We start from the raw sequence: 21,133 nt of genomic DNA, 5'->3' as shown, positions 1-21,133 counted from the left end.
CCACAAATGGGCAAAACAAACAACCAGTAACAAAATGGCAGGATTAAATTCACACATAACAATATTAACATTAAATGTAAACAACCTAAATGCCCCAATAAAAAGACACAGACTAGCAAACTGAATAAAATGTAAAAACCCATTGGTGTGCTGCAGGAGACCTATCTCACATGCAAAGACACACATAGACTCAAAATAAAGGGAAGGAAGAAGATCAAGCAAATGGAGAGCAAAAAAATAAAAAAAGCAGGGGTTGCAATCCTAGTCTCTGAAAAAATGGACTTTAAACTAACAAAGATCAAAAGAGACAAAGAAGGTCATTACATAATGGTAAAACAAGAAGAGCTAACTATCCTAAATACATACTTACCCAATACAGGAGCACCTAGATACATAAAGCAAGTTCTTAATGACCTTCAAAGAGACTTAGACTCCCACACAATAATAGTAGGAGACTTTAACAATCCACTGTCAATATTAGACAAATCAACCAAACAGAAAATCAACAATGATATCCAGGACTTGAATGCAGATCTGAAACAAGCAGACCTAATAGACATCTACAGAACTCTCCACCCCAAAGCCACAGAATATACGTTCCTCTCAGCACCACATCACACTTACTTTAAAATTGACCACATAACTAGAAGTAAATCACTCCTCAGCAAATGCAAAAGAATAGAAATCATAAGAAACAGTCTCTCAGACAACAGTGCAATCAAATTAGAACTCAGGATTAAGAAACTAACTCAAAACTGCACAACTTCATGGAAACAACTGGCTCCTGAATGTCGACTGGATAAACAATGAAACAAAGGCAGAAATAAAGATGTTCTTTGAAACCAATGAGAACAAGAACACAGCATACCAGAATCTCTGGGACACATTCAAAGCACTGTCTAGAGGGAAATTTATAGCAATAAATGCCCACATGAGAATTGAGAAAAGATTAAAATTTACACCTTATCATCAAAATTGAAAGAGCTAGAGGATCAAGACTTTAAAAACTCAAAAGCCACATTTTCCCTGTCCAGTCTATCATTGATGGGCTTTTGGGTTGGTTCATTCTCAGCAAACTGACAGAAGAGCAGAAGATCAAATACCGCATGTTCTCACTCATAGGCGGGTGTTGAACAATGAGAACACATGGACACAGGGAGGGGAGCACTACACACTGGAGTCAGTTGGGGGGAAATAGGGGAGGGACGGTGGGGGGTGGGGAGCTGGGGAGAGGTAGCAAGGGGAGAGATGCCAGATGTAGGTGATGGGGAGGAAGGCAGCAAATCACACTGCCACGTGTGTACCTATGCAACAGTCTTGCATGTTCTTCACATGTACCCCAAAACCTAAAATGTAATAAAATAAATAAATGGGAAAAAAACCTCAAAAGCTAGCAGAAGACAAGAAATAACTAAGATCACAGCAGAACTGAAGGAGATAGAGACACAGAAAACCCTTCAAAAAATCAATAAATCCAGGAGATGGTTTTTGAAAAGATTAACAAAATAGACAGACTGCCAGCCAGATTAAGAAAAAAAATATAAGGAGAGGATAATCAAATCGATGCAATAAAAAATGATAAAGGGGATATCACCACCAATTTCACAGAAATACAAACTACCATCCAAAATTACTGCAAACAACTCTATGCACATAAACCAGTAAACCTGAAAGAAATGGATACATTCCTGGACCCTTGTACCCTCCCAAGACTAAACCAGGAAGAAGTTGAAACCCTGAATAGATCAATAACATGGACTGAAGTTGAGGCAGCAAACAATAGTCTACCAACCAAAAAAAGCCCAGGTCCAGATGGGTTCATAGCCAAATTCTACCAGATGTACAAAAAGGAGCTGGTACCATTACTTCTGAAACTATTCCAAGCAATACAAAAAGAGGGAATCCTCTCTAATTCATTTTATAAGACCAACATCATCCTGATACCAAAACCTGGCAGATACTCAACAAAAAAAAGAAAACTTCTGGCTAATATCCATAATGAAAATATATGCAAAAATCTTCGGTAAAATACTGGCAAACAGATTGCAACAGCACACCAAAAGCTTATCCATCACAACCAAAAAGGCTTCATCCTAGGGATGAAGGCTGGTTCAATGGAAGCAAATTTATAAACATAATCCATCACATAAATAGAACCAAAGTCAAAAACCACAAGATTATCTCAATAGATACAAAGAAGGCCTTCAACAAAGTTCACAGTCCTTTGTGCTAAAAACTCTCAATAAACTAGATATCAATGGAATGTATCACAAAATAATAAAAGCCATTTACGACAAACCCACAGCCAGTATCATACTGAACAGGCAAAAACTAGAAGCATTCCCTTTGAAATCTGGCACTAGACAAGGATGCCCTCTCTCACCACTCCTATTCAATATAGTATTGGAAGTTTCAGCCAGAGCAATCAGGCAAGAAAAAGAAATAAAGGATATTCAATTAGGAAAGGAGGAAGTCAAATTGTCTCTATTTGCAGACGACATGATTGCATATTTAGAGGACCCCATCATCTCAGCTCAAAAGCTCCTTAAGCTAATAGGCAACTTCAGCAGTCTCAGGATACAAAATCAATATGCAGAAATCACACGCATTCTTATACACCAATAACAGACAAAGAGAGAGACAAATCAAATGTAAACTCCCATTCACAATTGCTACAAAGAGAATAAAATGCTAGGAATACAACTAACAAAGGAAGTAAAGGACCTCTTCAAGGAGAACTATGAACCACTGCTCAAGGAAATAAGAGAGGTCACAAACAGATGGAAAAACATTCCATGCTCATGGTTAGGAAGAATCAATATTGTGAAAATAGCCATACCACCCAAAGCAATTTATAGATTCAATGCTCTCCCCATCAAGCTAGCAATGACCATCTTTACAGAACTGGAAAAACCACTTTAAACTTCATATGGAACCAAAAGAGAGCCCACTTAGCCAAGACAATCCCAAGCAAAAAGAACAAAGGTGGAGGCATCACGCTGCCTGACTTGAAACTATATTACAAGGGTACAGTAATCAAAACAGCATGATACTTGTAGCAAAACAGCAAGAGACACAGACCAATGGGACAAAACAGAGGCCTTGGAAGCAACACCACACATCTGCAACCATCTGATCTTTAACAAACCTGACATAAACAAGCAATGGGGAAAGGTTCCCCTGTTTAATAAATGGTGTTGGGAAAATTGGCTAGCAATGTGCAGAAAGCAGAAGTTGGACTCCTTAATGACATCTTAAATTAAAATTAAGCCCAGGTGGATTAAAGATTTAAATAGGAGATTTTATTTTTTAGATGGATGACTAAAGATTTCAGATACAAGTACTTCTTAGAAAAATGAGCCAAAGTTACAAGTGAATAATCATGGCCCAAGTGTAGTACTGATGGGAGAATGATAGAGCATATTGGTTCAGAATTCATGTAAAGAAGAAAGAAGCTGGGCCACAGAGCAAGAAGAAACCAAGAGTTTGGCAGACTTTAACTCCTGAGGAATTCAGAGTCTCATGGAAAGCATCAGTGGGCATTTTTTTGGCTTCCCTCATCCCTGCATCAGACTGCTTGTTTCTGAATTCTCAGAGAGCACCTCAGCCCTTGTGAGCCCAAGCACTGGTGTGGGTGGCAATTGGGAAATTCTTGTGGGCAGAGCACTGGGCAGCCAGCTCATGCAGTGTCTGTCACCCTCCCCACAGACCCCAGCTAAGCTGGCAGGTACCATATTTGTTGTGTGCCCATTATGGGCCACTGTTATGCCCAGAGAGTCTTAATCCTTGTGTCTCTACATCACTGGATTCCCTGGCAACATAACTGAGCCCCACTCATATGGAAGCAACTAAAGCGGGTTGATGGTAAATGGGGGAGCTATGGGATTTCCAGAGGTCTAGCCCTGAGGGTGGGCTGCTCTTAGGAGAAAGGAGAGTGAAGTATGTCAAAGCACCCCTTGGGACAAAGAAAACCAGAGTATACACTCTACTGTGCCTGAGAGCTCTAGGCTTGTGAGTTGAAGTGACTGTGCCCTTTCAAATGGAGATGCAGGTAGGTGCCAGGCTCTGTAGAGGAGGAATATGGTTCTACCACAGAGATGAGGTGACACAAGTGACCAGAACAGATGTGAAAAGGTTACTTCTCCTTCTCTGTCCCCCACTGCGGTGGATGCAGCTGTGGCTATTCCCATGGGTCCTGGCATGGGTGTGCCAGCAGATGGCCATTCCAGAATATTAGGGTGGTTGCAACCCCAATGTCTGGGTGGCTACCAATCCCAGACTTGCATAGAATGAACAGCACTTCCCCTTCTCTACACATGGTGGCAGCATTCCTGCAGCAGAGATTAGGTGGCTGACAAAGTCCTCTGTTTTGGGCTGAAGTAAGAAGTTGGACTCCAAGGCCATTTGGAGGAAGAGTCACAGGAAAATTGTTTTCTGTGGCCCTCAGCTACATTGTAGCCTGGAGATAAGTAACAGTGCCTATCTGAATTAGAAGTCATGAGCCCTGGAAAAGGGATGTGATAGGGAGGCAGACTGCATTCCTGTTTGCCTAAAATGTGAAGCTAGTGCACCTCCTACCCTCTGACCTCACTCACAGAAACCTCAGTGCATTTCACCACAAGTTCCCCCTGCCACTCCCATCAGGGCTGGTACTTATGATTGTCATTGGGGTTCCTAAGGACAAGCTTGGCAGCCCAGTGCCACCCAGTGTTGTACCCAACACTGTGGCTTAGAAGCAAACTCAGGGCACCATGCTTTACATAGAGCAGTCTACCATCTAAGACCACAGAAAACCCCTCCCAGCTGACAGAGATCAAACACATATGCATAAGCGTCTGCCACATCAAAATCTTACTCATAAATGCTCCACTGGCCTGGAAGTTGAACGATACAATGCAGTACATAAGAGGCTAACCTAAGTGTACAGGTCTGTGAAACAAGATAAACTACCTGAGATCTCCCTAACCCTGGTCCTACAGGAAATAATCAGTCTGATCATATGCTCAGTACACTGCCATTGCAACTGGTATTTGAGAGAGTCATCATACAAAGGCTATCTATAACCAAGAAACTCATACAGAGTGTTGGCCCCCTGAAAGGACCCAGAATCAAAGCCAAATAAGTATGTAGAGTATGTATTACAGCCATGCACTCAAGGAAGCAAAAATAATTTTAATGAAAGTCTCATCCAAACAAAGGCACACTCAAAAACAAGAAATGGCACTTTCTAAAGAGAAAGAACCAGTGCAATGAATCTGGTGGTATTTAAATAACAGTTTTTAAGACCCTTCCAAAAAAGGTCACACTAACTCTCAAGGAATAGATTCTAAACAAAGTAAAAATTCTTAAATGACAGATAAAAAATTCAAAAAATAACTTGTGAGGAAACTCAATGAGATTCAAGAGAAAGTTGAAAGTCAGCACTAAAACATTAGAAAAATAATTCAGGATGTAAATACAAAATTTACTAAAGCGATGGAAATTTAAAGAAAGAAACAACTGGAAATCAGAAAGTTAATGAAGCAATTACATAATACAGTTAAAAGCTTTATGATAGACGAGCACAACCAGAAAAAAAAAAAAAAATCAGAGCTTAAAGGCTGGTCCTTTTAGTTAATCCATACAAAATGATAAAATAATTTTAGAAGGTAAGCAAAGAAATTAAAAAAAAAAATAGTGAATTATGCAAAGTGACCAAACCTATTAGTTATAGGCATTGCTGAGAGAGAAGAAAAATTAAAGGTATGGAAACCTACTTAAGGGAAAAATTTAGGAAAAGCCTCCTTGATCTTTGCAGAAAATTAGATATTTGGACACAAGAAGCTAAGAGAACTATTACAGATAGTCTGATGGACAACCCGCATAATCTGAGACCATCCAAAGTCAATTTTTAAAAAAAAATTCTAATAGCAGCAAGAGAGAAGCATCTAGTCACTTATAAATGAAATCTCATCAGACCAGTAGCAGACTCCTCAACAGAAACCTTAAAAGCCAGAAATACCGAGGTTCTATTTTCAGTATCTTAAAAAAAATTGCAAGCCCAAAATTTCAATCCTGCTAAACTAAGCTTCATAAATGAAAATCAAATAAAATCTTTCCTGGACAAGCAAATGCTATAGGAATTAGTCACCACTAGACAAATTGTACAAGATATGCTCAAAGGAATTATAAATGTCTTGTCTAAATAAAAGGCAATAAGTGCCATCATAAAAGAACATAGAAGCATGAAACTCAAAGATCTTATGAGGCAATTACACAATTGAGACTACAGAGCATCTAGATTCTGCACAGCAAAAGAAACAATCATTAGAGTGAATCGGCAACCAAGAGAATTGGAAAAAATTCTTGCAATCTACCCATCTGACAAAGGGCTAATATCCAGAATCTACAAAGAATTAAAACAGATTTACAAGAGAAAAACAAGCAAGCCCATTCAAAAGTGGGCGAAGGATATGAACAGACACTTTACAAAAGAAGACATATATGAGGCCAACAAACATATGAAAAAATCCTCATCATCACTGGTCATTAGAGAAATGCAAATCAAAACTACATTGACATACCATCTCACACCAGTTAGAATGGCGATCATTAAAAAATCTGAAGATGCTAGAGAGGATGTGGAGAAATAGGAACACTTTTACACTGCTGGTGGGAGTATAAATTAGTTCACCCATTGTGGAAGACAGTGTGGAGATTCCTCAAGGACCTGGAAATAGAAATTCCATTTCACCCAGCAATCCCACTACTGGGTATATATCCAAATGATTATAAATCATTCTATTATAAGGAGACATGCACACGAATGTTCATTACAGCACTGTTTACAACAGCAAAGACTTGGAACCAACCCAAATGCCCATCGATGATAGATTTGACAGGGAAAATGTGGCACATATACACCATGGAATACTATGCAGCCATAAAAAACAATGAGTTCGTGTCCTTTGTAGGGACATGGATGAACCTGGAAACCATCATTCTCAGCAAACTGACATAAGAACAGAAAATCAAACACCGCATGTTCTCACTCATAGACGGGTGTTGAACAATGAGAACACATGGACCCAGGGAGGGGAGCATCACACACTGGGTTCTGTCTTGGGAACTAGGGGTGGGAAGTGGGGGGTGGGGAGTTGGGGAGGGATAACAGGGGTAGAAATGCAGATATAGGTGATGGAGAGGAAGGCAGCAAACAACATTGCCATTTATGTACCTATGCAACAATCTTGCATGTTCTTCACATGTACCCCAAAACCTAAAACGCAATAAAATATATATTTTAAAAAAGTAACAGGTAACATCATATAGGAACAACACCTCACATATCACAAATTCATAGACTTTAGAAATTGAGGGAAGTAAGAGAGGTATTTTTAAAGGGTTAAAATAACACTTAAATTTTAAAAGATTATTCTCCAAACAAGTTTATTTTAACCAAAAGATTTTACTTTCTAACCTATATAGTGGGATATTGTTTATGTGGGACCCAATCCAAGGAATAGCAAATAAGTAGGAAAAGTGAGGTGGTGAAAGGAGAAAATACAATCATAGGTGGATTTATGCAAAGGTCACTTTGTGACCACCTATAAGTTTAATTCCACTGGAGACCCTTGAAGAAATAGTGTAGAACCTATTTCAGACTTGTGTCTCTGAGGATAAATGTTTGGGTTATATATCCACTAACATCTACCTTTTACTGATTAAGGATTAGCCTTGGAGATGTGAAAACTCAGCACTTCCATGCTCTCTTTGTGGTCTGAGGAAGGCTTTATAGATCTGGTGAACACTCAGGCAGAGAAGCAGAGATGCAGCCTCTTGAGGAAGGAAGCCTTTGGCATACACAGAACAATTTCACTGCAGCTATAGATGAGCTTCCACATGGGAAGAAAGGATACACATAGGGCTGAGAAACCACAGTATATTTTATGCAATTAAATGGAGAGCTGTATTTGTATCTAATAATAAAAATTAGTGCAAGTATTATAAATCATGAGAATATAAAAATATAATTATACAATTTAGGACATGGAATAAAAGAAGAGGAAAATGATTTATAACAATAAAAATAAATTTAAAATAACTAAAATATAGAATGAAAAAATTGGGAGTTGTTTAGGTGAGATAAAAAGGTAGAAGGCAGCATAGGTACCCCATATTTTGTGCTTTTTTAATCTGAACTGTCAGTTCTAGTTTCTATGTTGATGCATCCATAAATAGAGACACAAATGAATTATTTATCCCTATCATAGTAATTATAGGAATAATTAAACTTGGAAATTTTAAACATGATTTCCTTTAGAGAGGTGGAGTGGAATTGAGAATTATGAGCTGACAAAACAGTTTCTTGCTGTTTTATATAATTCTCTTCTAAACTCATTCATTTACATTGGATTAAGTTGTTTTGTTTTGTTTTGTTTTTTCCAGAAAATTAAACCACTGGACATAGTGAGAGAAGTGAAGCGTATGCGATCACAGTGCATGACAATGACGTAGACTAAGCTTTAATATGGTCTTGTAATTTATACTAGGCCTTCTGTATGTCATAAAGGTCATAGTCACTGTTTCAAATATTTTTATGTAAAAATGACTAAAATTATGCTTAAATTCGGTGTTATTTTACAGAATATATTTGATATCAAAGAGTCATCATAACTTAATTCATAAACTTTAACTTTCCTCTCTGTTTTTACATTAATCATTTTAGGCTGAAAGTATTATTGTTTCAAACATTAGATGGATACACTGTTCTGTAATTGGGGCAGAAAACCAATTCTCTTTAAAAGTAAGAGCCATTTACTTTGGTGACACTGATACAATAATAAAATGGAAGGCAGTTGTCCTGATAATGACTCTTGATCGAACTTTATGTACAGTCACCCAATAGGGCAGATTTTATACCGTAGAATTCTTACAGAAAGAAAAAACATTGAAGAGGCTAAGAACAGGCAGCACTGTTGGAGTTTATACTGACCACATGCTAGAAAATTACACACAGTAGGATTTAAACAGCTCATAGAATTTTTCCTGCTTCTCTCCCACCTGCAATGTTATTGTTTTTCTCCTGTGCAGTGGTGGCAGAAACACTATGTTCTTTAAAGTTATTGAGCAGATATTTGTTTTAAAAATAAAATGGCGAGGAGATCCAAGATGGCCGTTTAGGAACAGCTCAGGATTGCAGCTCCCAGTGAAAACGCAGAGGGTGAGTGGACGCCGCGTTTTTATTGCCCACAGACTAGGAAATTCCCGGGCAGAGGTGCTCCACGCTCGCCAGCGCGGCTGTTGTGGCCAGCGCTGCTGTGCCGGCCATCGCCGACCGGCGCCGCTGCTCTGCCCCGCGCGGCTGCTTTGTCGGCGCCCCGGAGCCGCGGTTCTCCGTACAAAATACACCGGTCCGGGTGCCCTTTTGGCTGGCGATTGGAGCCACGGGAAGTCGCCCATATGCTGGTTCAAAAAGGGGACTGAGCAGAGAACCAGGACAGTAGATTCCAGGGCAAAAAAAAAAAAAAGAAAAAAAAGCGCCACAAACCTCAGTGCCGCTGTTTAAGCCAGCGCAGTGAGTGGCCGCAGGGGAAAACAAACAGACCCCGGCGGCTCTTCAACAGGCGACTGGAACACCAACTTAAAAAAGGCTCTGAGGCAGGGAGCCAGGCGATCAGGCTCGGCTGGCCCCACCCCCACAAAAGAACAGCAACCAGAAACTCTGGATTGAGAATTTCACAGCAAGTGCAGCTGAACCCGGGACAGTCCAGCTCTGTGGGGGAGGGGCGTCCGCCATTACCTAGGCAGCCCGCCGTTGCCAAGGCAACCCACCATTGCTGAGGCAGCCCGCCGTTGCCAAGGCAACACGCCACAGCAGAGACTCCGCCCCAACAGAGGCGGGCCACCATCGCCAAAGCAGTTCTAACTACACCCATATAAACAGGACTGCAGGGAAGTTCACTCGGCAGCGGGGCGCAGCCCACAGCAGCTCAGCAAAGCTGCTATAGGCCGACAGTGACTAGGCTGCCTCCTTGCTGGGCTGGGCAGGTCTGAATGAAAAAAAGAAAAAAAAAAAAAAAGAAGGCAGCAGCATAACGGAAACTCATAAATAAAGCCCTAAATCCCTGGGACAGAGCACCTGGGAACAAAAAGCAGTTTATGAGTTCTGCTGCAGCAGACCTAAAAGTACCTGCCCAGCAGCTCTGAATGAACAACAACAGAGCTCACAGCTCACCATTTGAGCTCCTATAAAGAAAAGACCGTCTCCTCAAGCAGCTCCCTGACCCCTATATATCCAAAAAGACACCTCATAGAGGAGAGATCAGATTGACACTAGGCGGGTATCCTTCTGGGACAAAGATAGAAGAAGAAGAAAACTGGTAACAACCCTTGCTGTTCAACAGCTGCTGCAGGTGAACCCCAGGCAAGCAGGGCCTGGAGTGAACCTCAGCAGACCTACAGCAGAGGGGCCAGACTGTCAGAAGGAAAACCAAGAAGCAGAAATAACCTCATCATCAACAAACAGAACGTCAATCTGAAAGATTTGAGACCCAATCTGAAAGCCAGCAACTACAAAGTCGACAGGTGGATAAATCCTTAAGGATGGGAAGAAACCGGCGCAAAAAGGATGAAAACACCGGAAACCAGAACACCTCTCCTCCTAAAAGGGATCACAACTCCTCGCCAGCAAGGGAACAAGGTTGGATGGAGAATGAGTGTGATGAAATGACAGAATCAGAATTCAGAAGGTGGGTAGTAAGAAACTTCTGTGAACTTAAAGAACATGTTCTAACCAAATGCAAAGAAACTAAGAACCTTGAAAAAAGATTTGACGAAATGCTAACAAGAATGGACAAAATAGAAAGGAATATAAGTGAATTGATGGAGCTGAAAACTGCAACATGAGAACTTCGTGAAGCATGCACAAGTATCAACAGCCGAATGGACCAAGCAGAAGAAAGGATATCAGAGGTCGAAGATCAACTCAATGAAATAAAACGGGAAGGCAAGACTGGAGAAAAAAGGGTAAAAAGGAATGAACAAAGTCTCCAAGAAATGTGGGACTATGTGAAAAGACCTAATCTACGTTTGATAGGCGTACCCGAATGCGACGAAGAGAATGAATCCAAGCTGGAAAATACTCTGCAGGATATTATCCAGGAAAACTTCCCCAACCTAGCAAGGCAGGCAAACATTCAAGTCCAGGAAATACAGAGAACACCACAAAGATATTCGTCAAGAAGAGCAACCCCAAGGCACATAATCGTCAGATTCACCAGGGTCGAAATGAAGGAGAAAATACTAAGGGCAGCCAGAGAGAAAGGTCGGGTTAACCACAAAGGGAAGCCCATCAGACTCACAGCAGATCTCTCAGCAGAAACCCTACAAGCCAGAAGAGAATGGGGGCCAATATTCAACATCCTTAAAGAAAAGAACTTTCAACCCAGAATCTCCTATCCAGCCAAACTAAGCTTCATAAGTGAAGGAAAAATAAAATCCTTTGGGAACATGCAAGTACTCAGAGATTTCGTCACCACCAGGCCAGCTCTACAAGAGCTCCTGAAAGAGGCTCTACACATATAAAGGAACAACAAGTACCAGCTCAACTAAAGGGCAAAACAGCCAGCTAGCACCAAAATGGCAGTATCAAATTCACACATAACAATATTAACCCTAAATGTAAATGGACTAAATGCCCCAATCAAAAGACACAGACTGACAAATTGGATAAAAAGACAAAACCCATCGGTGTGCTGTATCCAGGAAACCCATCTCACAAGCAAGGATACACAAAGGCTCAAAATAAAGGGATGGAGGAAGATTTACCAAGCAAATGGAGAGCAAAAAAAAGCAGGAGTTGCAATTCTCATCTCTGATAAATTAGACTTTAAAGCAACAAAGATCATAAGAGACAAAGAGGGACATTACATAATGGTAAAAGGATCAATGCAACAAGAAGAGCTAACGATCCTAAATATATACGCACCCAATACAGGAGCACCCAGATACATAAGGCAAGTTCTTAATGACTTACAAAGGGACTTAGACTCCCACACAATAATAGTGGGAGACTTTAACACCCCATTGTCAACATTAGACAGATCAACCAGACAGAAAATTAACAAGGATATCCAGGACTTGAACTCAGACCTGGACCAAGCAAACCTAATAGACATTTACAGAACTCTCCACCCCAAATCCACAGAATATACATTCTTCTCAGCACCACATCACACCTACTCTAAAATTGACCACATAATTGGGAGTAAATCACTCCTCAGCAAATGCAAAAGAACGGAAATCGTAACAAACAGTCTCTCAGACCACAGTGCAATCAAGTTAGAGCTCAGAATTCAAAAACTAACTCAGAACCGCACAGCTTCATGGAAACTGAACAACTTGCTCTTGAATGTTGACTGGATAAACAATGAAATGAAGGCAGAAATAAAGATGTTCTTCGAAACCAATGAGAATGAAGACACAACATACCAAAATCTCTGGGACACATTTAAAGCAGTCTCTAGAGGAAAATATATAGCAATAAGTGCCCACATGAGAAGCAAGGAGAGATCAAAAATTGACACCCTATCGTCAAAACTGAAAGAGCTAGAGGAGCAAGATCAAAAAAACTCAAAGTCTAGCAGAAGACAAGAAATAGCTAAGATCAGAGCAGAACTGAAGGAGATAGAGACACAAAAAACCCTTCAAATAATAAATAAATCCAGGAGCTGGTTTTTTGAAAAGATCAACAAAATAGACAGACCACTAGCCAGATTAATAAAAAAGAAAAGAGAGAATAACCAAATTGATGCAATAAAAAACGATAAAGGGGATATCACCACAGATTCCACAGAAATTCAAACCATCATCAGAGATTATTACAAACAACTCTATGCACACAAACTAATAAACCTGGAAGAAATGGATAAATTCCTGGACACTTGCCTCCTGCCAAGCCTAAACCAGGAAGAAGCTGAAACCCTGAACAGACCCATAACAAGGTCTGAAGTTGAGGCAGCAATTAAGAGCTTACCACCCAAAAAAAGCCCAGGTCCAGATGGGTTCACAGCTGAATTCTACCAGACATACAAAGAGGAGCTGGTACCATTTCTTCTGAAACTATTCCAAACAATACAAAAAGAGGGAATTCTTCCCAAATCATTTTATGAGACCAACATCATCCTGATTCCAAAACCCGGCAGAGACTCAACAAGAAAAGAAAACTTCAGGCCAATATCCATGATGAACATAGATGCAAAAATCTTCAATAAAATACTGACAAGCCGATTGCAACAGCACATCAAAAAGCTTATCCACCATGATCAAGTAGGCTTCATCCCGGGGATGCAAGGCTGGTTCAACATACGCAAGTCTATAAACGTAATTCACCACATAAACAGAACCAAAGACAAAAACCACATGATTATCTCAATTGATGCAGAGAAGGCCTTTGACAAAATTCAACAGCCCTTTATGCTAAAAACACTCAATAAGCTAGGTATCAATGGAACGTATCTCAAAATAATAAAAGCTATTTATGAAAAACCAACAGCCAATATCATACTGAATGGGCAAAAACTGGAAGCATTCCCCTTGAAATGTGGCACCAGACAAGGATGCCCACTCTCACCACTGCTATTCAATATAGTATTAGAAGTTCTAGCCAGAGCAATCAGGCAAGAAAAAGAAATAAAGGGCATTCAAATAGGAAAGGAGGAAGTCAAACTGTCTCTATTTGCAGACGACATGATTGTATATCTAGAAGACCCCATCGTCTCAGCCCCAAACCTCCTGAAACTGATAAGCAAGTTCAGCAAAGTCTCAGGATACAAAATCAATGTGCAAAAATCACATGCATTCCTATACACCAGTAACAGACTTAAAGAGAGCCAAATCAAGAACAAACTTCCATTCACAATTGCCACAAAGAGAATAAAATACCTAGGAATACAACTAACAAGGAATGTAAAGGACCTCTTCAAGGAGAACTACAAGCCACTGCTCAACGAAATAAGAGAGGACACAAACAGATGGAGAAACATCCCATGTTCATGGTTAGGAAGAATCAATATCGTGAAAATGGCCATACTGCCCAAAGTAATTTACAGATTCAATGCTATCCCTATCAAGCTACCAATGACCTTCTTTGCAGAACTGGAAAAAACCACCTTAAACTTCATATGGAACCAAAAGAGAGCCCGCATAGCCAAGTCAATTCTAAGCAAAAAGAACAAAGCGGGGGGCATCACACTACCAGACTTCAAACTATACTACAAGGCTACAGTAATCAAAACAGCATGGTACTGGTACCAAAACAGAGATATAGACCAATGGAACAGAACAGAGGTCTCGGAGGCAACACAGCATATCTACAACCATCTGATCTTTGACAAACCAGACAAAAACAAGCAATGGGGAAAGGATTCCCTGTTCAATAAATGGTGTTGGGAAAGCTGGCTAGCCATGTGCAGAAAGCAGAAACTGGACCCCTTCCTGACACCTTACACTAAAATTAACTCCAGATGGATTAAAGACTTAAACATAAGACCTAACACCATAAAAACCCTAGAAGAAAATCTAGGCAAAACCATTCAGGACGTAGGTGTAGGCAAGGACTTCATGAGCAAAACGCCAAACGCATTGACAACAAAAGCCAAAATAGACAAATGGGACCTAATCAAACTCCACAGCTTCTGCACAGCAAAAGAAACAATCATTAGAGTGAATCGGCAACCAACAGATTGGGAAAAAATTTTTGCAGTTTACCCATCTGACAAAGGGCTGATATCCGTAATTTACAAAGAACTAAAGCAGATTTACAAGAAAAAAACTAACAAGCCCATTTAAAAGTGGGCAAAGGATATGAACAGACACTTCTCAAAAGAAGACATACGTGAGGCCAACAAACATATGAAAAAATGTTCATCATCACTGGTCATCAGAGAAATGCAAATCAAAACTACACTGAGATACCATCTCACGCCGGTTAGAATGGCGATCATTAAAAAATCTGGAGACAACAGATGCTGGAGAGGATGTGGAAAAATAGGAACACTTTTGCACTGTTGGTGGGAGTGTAAATTAGTGCAACCATTGTGGAAGACACTGTGGCGATCCCTCAAGGACCTAGAAATAGAAATTCCATTTGACCCAGCAATCCCATTACTGGGTATATATCCAAAGGATTACAAATCGTTCTACTATAAGGACACGTGTACACGAATGTTCATTGCAGCACTGTTTACAATAGCAAAGACCTGGAACCAACCCAAATGCCCATCGACGATAGACTGGATAGGGAAAATGTGGCACATATACACCATGGAATATTATGCAGCCATCAGAAACGATGAGTTTGGGTCCTTTGTAGGGACATGGATGAACCTGGAAACCATCATTCTCAGCAAACTGACAGAAGAGCAGAAGATCAAACACCGCATGTTCTCACTCATAGGCGGGTGTTGAACAATGAGAACACATGGACACAGGGAGGGGAGTACTACACACTGGGGTCAGTTGGGGGGAAATAGGGGAGGGACGGTGGGGGGTGGGAAGCTGGGGAGAGATAGCAAGGGGAGAAATGCCAGATGTAGGTGATGGGGAGGAAGGCAGCAAATCACACTGCCACGTGTGTATCTATGCAACAATTTTGCATGTTCTTCACATGTACCCCAAAATGTAAAATGCAATAAAATAAATAAATGGGAAAAAAAATAAATAAAATAAAATAAAATAAAATAAAAAATGGCAAGTATGGTAGTAGCTGAAGACACTAAAATATTTTGATATTTGAAGTGGTGGTTGAAGCTAAGTAATTTCCTAAGTAACTTAGAAAAAGTCGAACCTTAATAAAGTTACATTGAATGTCATATTTTAAATGCTAAAATATTTCTTGATAATGTTCCCTTTTTAAAAAAATCAAAACAAGAGAAGCAATGTGGAAACTATCTTTTTTCCCTCTCTCCTGTACCTCTGTGATGTTCTTGGGTTAGTAGTCACATCATTTTTAATTTTAAATTTTTTATGAAGTTAAGCATGCAGTTTTAAAAATATTCAGTGTTTCAGAAAAGTAAAATAATAAAATGTAATAGTAGGCAATTCTATCACTGGCAACCCCACTTCTCACCCCCAAACCAAATTTATAAATTGTTTGTTAACTCTACTTTTTGAAGTTTGATAATTCATTTAATTAACCCTATATCTACATTTCTTTTTCATTCCTATCTCAATATTTTCTTATTTATATATTTTTTCAGATTTTTTTCTTCCTAATTCTAAAATTTGTTTAAATCTCCATTTTTCTGTCTATCCATTGTAAACTCATTAGTCTAAACCTTGATTATCTACAAAAGGACATAATTTTCGCTCTTATCACATTTTTGCTTAGTCTTCTCTGCCCCTTAATTTTATCTGGTGTCCATTATATTTAACAATTATGGTAGCCAAGATATTGACATGCATGTGTATAATTAATCTATAATATTAATTTATGCTTTAACTATAATTTAACTTAAATAACCAATGTGATATTGTGACATAACAATAAATATATATTTGATCTTCCTCTCTTGTTCTTGGCACAGAACTTCTAAAATCCTTGTAACCTCAGGAGTGTTAAGATTGATAGAAGTATAATTTGATATTCGTAACAAGCCCCTTTTAATCACTCCTAAGTTAGCGTCTAGAAGTTCCTAGATGGCTTCAGGAGGGGCTGGTTGCCAGAAAAAGCAATTGTGAGATTAGAAGTTTGGAAATTTCAGTTTCATTCATGGGGGACTTCAGGGAGAAGAGAAAGGCTGGGAATTGTACTTATCACCAAAATCGATAATTTCACCAATCATCCCTAATTATATAGTGCCTACATAAAAACCCTAAATAAAGGATTAGAGAGCTTTCACATTGGTGAAATCATCCATGTGCTGGAAGAATGGACCTAACTCCCTGGGACAGAAGCTCCTGCCTTCAGTACCTTTCCAGACCTCTCCCTATGTACCTCTTCACCTGGCTATTCATCTGTATGCTTTATAATATCTTTGATTATGAACGATTGAATATAAGCAAATTCTTCTTTTGCCTTGTCTCTGCTATTCTAATATATTGTTAAACCTAAAGAGGGTGTCACGATACCTCCAATGATGTGTAGCCAATTGGCCAAAAGTATGGAAGGACTGGACTTGTAATGGGCATCTGAAGTGGGAGCAGCCTTGTGAGACTGAGCCTTTGACTTGTGTGTTGTTACATGAACTCTGGGTAGTTTGCATCAGAATTGAATTGAGTATAGTTGGTTTTCAGTGAGTTCCAATAGTGGATGCTAGTATGAAACAGCACCACACATTTGGTATAAGAAGTTTTGTGAGTAGAAATGGATCATAATAATAGTAGTTTGTACAAGTATGATTTGCTAGACTGGACTTGAATCAAGGAAATGTGGTTTGGGAAAGAAAAGCATAAAAAGGCAGAAGATAATAATTGGTTCCTGGATGAATACCTAGCTCGATATGGTATAAAACTGTAGCTGTACTGAAATCAGTTACTAAGAATAAAAGTTATTGAATGAACTTAGAAGTGCTGGTAGACCTGGCTTTCATGGAGTTGGCTCATTGGATTTGTAAGAAAATGTAAAATAATAAGAAGTATGTTAAACATAAAATCCCTTTGTAACTGTTATCTGAACTAGCTAAGATGAATGATGCTAAAAGAAGCTCAGATTTTTGTCAGTATAAACTTTAACCCCTGGCCTCGAAGTTGACCACAAAGGAAGAAATTATGACAGGACAACAGAAAGTACCTCTAAGACCTCTTGTCACCCATAAATCAATCAATGTTGTGGTTGGTAGGGAGATGAAGAAACTACCAAAACCAGGGGGGAAGAGCGTAAAAAATGTATCATTTTGTAAATTAGTATCATCAGCTCCTTTTTTGAAAGGAAAATTTATTAAAGAAACCTTTATTAAAATAAATTGTGATAGACTAATTTAAGGGCAATGTGTGTAAGTCCATTTCTGTTGCTATAACTCAATACCTGAGAATGGGTAATTTATTAAAAAACTAAAAATCCTTAAATTTCTGGATGCTGGGAAATCCAGCATCTAGAAGCTGCATCTGGTGAGGACTTTCTGTGGAACCCCAAGGCAGCTGGTAAGGACTTTCTTCTCACTGGTGAGGACTTTCTGTGGAACCCCAGGACAGCACAGGGAATCACATAGTGAGAACGCTAAAGGTAAGAGCTTAGGTCTCTCCTTTTCTTTACACAGCCTCCTGTCCAGTCCCACTCCCATCACAACTATTAATATATTAATCAATGAATGGATTAATCCATTCATGAGAAATGAGCCCTGAATGCCCAGTTATCTCTTAAAGGCCCACTTCCCAATGTTGTTGCATTGGGAATTAAGTTTCAATTTAAGTATAAGCTTTGATTGAGCCAAACATTTAAACCACTGCACACTGTCTTTGGTTTTTAATACTGCAGGGTAGTAGAGCATGCTTGGGTTGATAAAGAACTTGTAGCTAGAGAAAATGATATTTGTGTACTGTTTAGCCTATGACTTGTTTTGTTGAGTATTATGCTTATAAAATTTGTCTAAGAGACTCTGGAGAGTCCAAACTGACCAGGGCAGAGGTGGTTGCTCAGCATGACATGACTGTTTTGTTGAGGCTTGGCCAGACTGCTTCTTTAAGTGGGACTCAGATCCTTTCCTTCTCGCTGGATGGATCCTTTCAGCCACGGCTTCTGGCTACCACAACCCATGTTCTACAGCCAACAGTTCTAATTTCTCCCTGGGATGGAGTGGTAAGGGGGTAGGGCAGGCCATCACCTTGGCTGTTTGGGGATCTCAGCCAGTCCAGCCTATAGGCCTGTGAGAGCCCAAACCAATCAGGAGCTGAAGGATTCCCCGACAAAGCACAGCTGCTCTACCAAAAAGCAACCATACTGCTTCTTTAAGCAGGACCTTAATCCTGTTCCTTCTGACTGGGTGAGACCTCCCAACAGGTGTCTCCAGACACCCCCTAAGGCACATTCAGGCTGGTAAAGGTAAGCACTCCCCAGGAAGGGAGCTTCCAGAGGAAGGTGCTGACTGCCATCTTTGCTGTTTCACAGGTTTCACTGGTGATACCCCCAAGTGCTAGAAAAACTGATGCAGCTAGAATGTGGAGGAGACCCTCAGGAAATTGCAGCATCCCTGCAGAAGAGTGGACAGATTGTTAAAAGAACAAGAAACAAACAGAAAACAAGAACAACCAAAAAATAACACAAAAACCCCATCCAAAGGTCACCAATTTCTAAAATTGAAGGTAGATAAGCACACAAAGATGAGAAAAAACAATTAGTTCAAAAACACTGTACGCAAATATCCAGAGTGCCTACTTTCTTCCAAATGACCACCACACCTCTCCAGCAAGGGTTCCAAACTGCACTGAAGCTGAAATGGTTGAAATGACAAAAATGGGCTTCAGAATGTGGATTAAAAGGACTTTGCTGAGCTAAAGAAGCATGTTGTAACTTCATGAACAGAAGCTAAGCATCATAATTTTAAAATACAGAAGCTGACAGCCAGTATACAGAGGAACATAACTGACCTGATAGAGGTGAAAAACACACTACAAGAACTTCACAATGCAATTTCACTTATTAATAGCAGAATAGACAAAGTGAAGGAATCTCAGAGCCTGAAGACTTTCTAAAATAAGACAGGCAGACAAGAATAGAGAAAAATGAAAAAAAAAAGGAATGAAAAAAACTCTGAGAAATATGGGATTATTGTAAGAGACTGAATCTACAGCTGATTGGGCTCTCTGAAAGAGATGGGGAGAATGGAACCAATTTGGAAAACATATTCCAGGATATCATCCAGGAGAATTTCCCAACCTAACAAGACAGGCCAATATTCAATTTCACGAAATTCAGAGAACCTCAGTAAGATACTCCATGAGAAAATTATTCCCAAGACACATAATCATCAAATTTCCAAGCTCAAAATGAAGGGAAAAAAATGTGAAGGCAGATAGAGAGAAGGCCCACATCACCTACAAAGGGAAACACATCAAACTAACCATGGACCTCTCAGTGGAAAACCTACAAACCCAAAGAGACTGGGGAACAACATTCAGCATTGTTAAAGCAAATAATTTACAACAAAGAATTTCATATCTGGCCAAACTAATTTTCACAAATAAGAATCTTTAAGACAAGCAAATGCTGATGAAATTTGTTATTACTAAACCTTCTTACAAGAGCTCCCTAAGAAAGCCCTAAATGTGGAAAGCAAAACCATTACCAACCACTACAAAAACACACTGAAGTACACAGACAAGTGACACTATGAAGCAACCACATAATCGAGTCTGCAAAATAACATCATGATGACTGGATCAAATCCACACTTAACAATACTCACCTTTAATGTAAATGGGCAAAATGCCCCAATTAAAAGACACAGAATGGCAAGTTGGATAAAGAATCACGACCCGTTAGTATGCTTTCTTCAACAGACCCATCTCATGTGCAAAGACACCCATAAACTCAAAATAAAAGGATGAATAAAAATTTACCAAGCCAATGAAAAACAGAAAAAAGCAAAAAATTAGGGTTGCAATCCTACTTTCTGACAAAAATAGACTTTTAATCAACAAAGATCTGAAAAGACAAAATAGTGTATTACATAATGAAAAAGCGTTCAATTCTATGAGAAGAGCTAACTACTCTAAATATATATGCACCCAACACAGGAGTACCTGGATGGATAAAACAAGTTCTTGGAGACCTTCAAAGATACTTAGACTCCCAAACAATAATAGTGGGAGACTTAAACACCCAACTGAAAATAGTAGCCAGATCATCAAGACAGAAAATTAACAGCTATTCAGGACCTGAACTAAGCTTTGGATCAAGAAGACTTGATAGATATCTACAAAACTCTCCACCCCCAAATAACAGACTATATATTATTCTCATCACTGCATGGTACATATTCTAATATTGATCACATTATCAAAAGTAAAACACCCCTCAGCAAATGCAAAATACCTGAATTCATAACAAAATCTCTTGGACTAAAGTGCAATCAAATTAGAACTCAAGATTAATAAATTCATTCAAAACTATGTAACTACATGGAAATTGGACAAGCTGCTCCTGAAGACTAAGAGT

General features: G+C 39.4%; 1 long non-coding RNA gene across 1 annotated transcript; it reads right to left on the bottom strand.

Moving 5' to 3' along the window:
- Nucleotides 1-684: 684 nt before the first annotated feature.
- On the bottom strand, nucleotides 685-21,127 carry LOC116565351. Its single transcript, XR_004275403.1, has 3 exons — nucleotides 21,086-21,127; nucleotides 7,251-7,258; nucleotides 685-748 (listed from the first exon to the last, which is right to left on the bottom strand). It is a non-coding gene; the product is annotated as an uncharacterized LOC116565351 (long non-coding RNA).
- Nucleotides 21,128-21,133: the final 6 nt, after the last annotated feature.

This window comes from Sapajus apella, unplaced genomic scaffold (assembly GCF_009761245.1).
Source record: "Sapajus apella isolate SASKATOON/1434 unplaced genomic scaffold, GSC_monkey_1.0 scaffold40, whole genome shotgun sequence".
NCBI classification, from domain to species: Eukaryota; Metazoa; Chordata; class Mammalia; order Primates; family Cebidae; genus Sapajus; species Sapajus apella.
The sequence above is the reverse complement of the archived record's forward strand: the minus strand, read 5'-3'. Positions and strand labels throughout refer to the sequence as shown.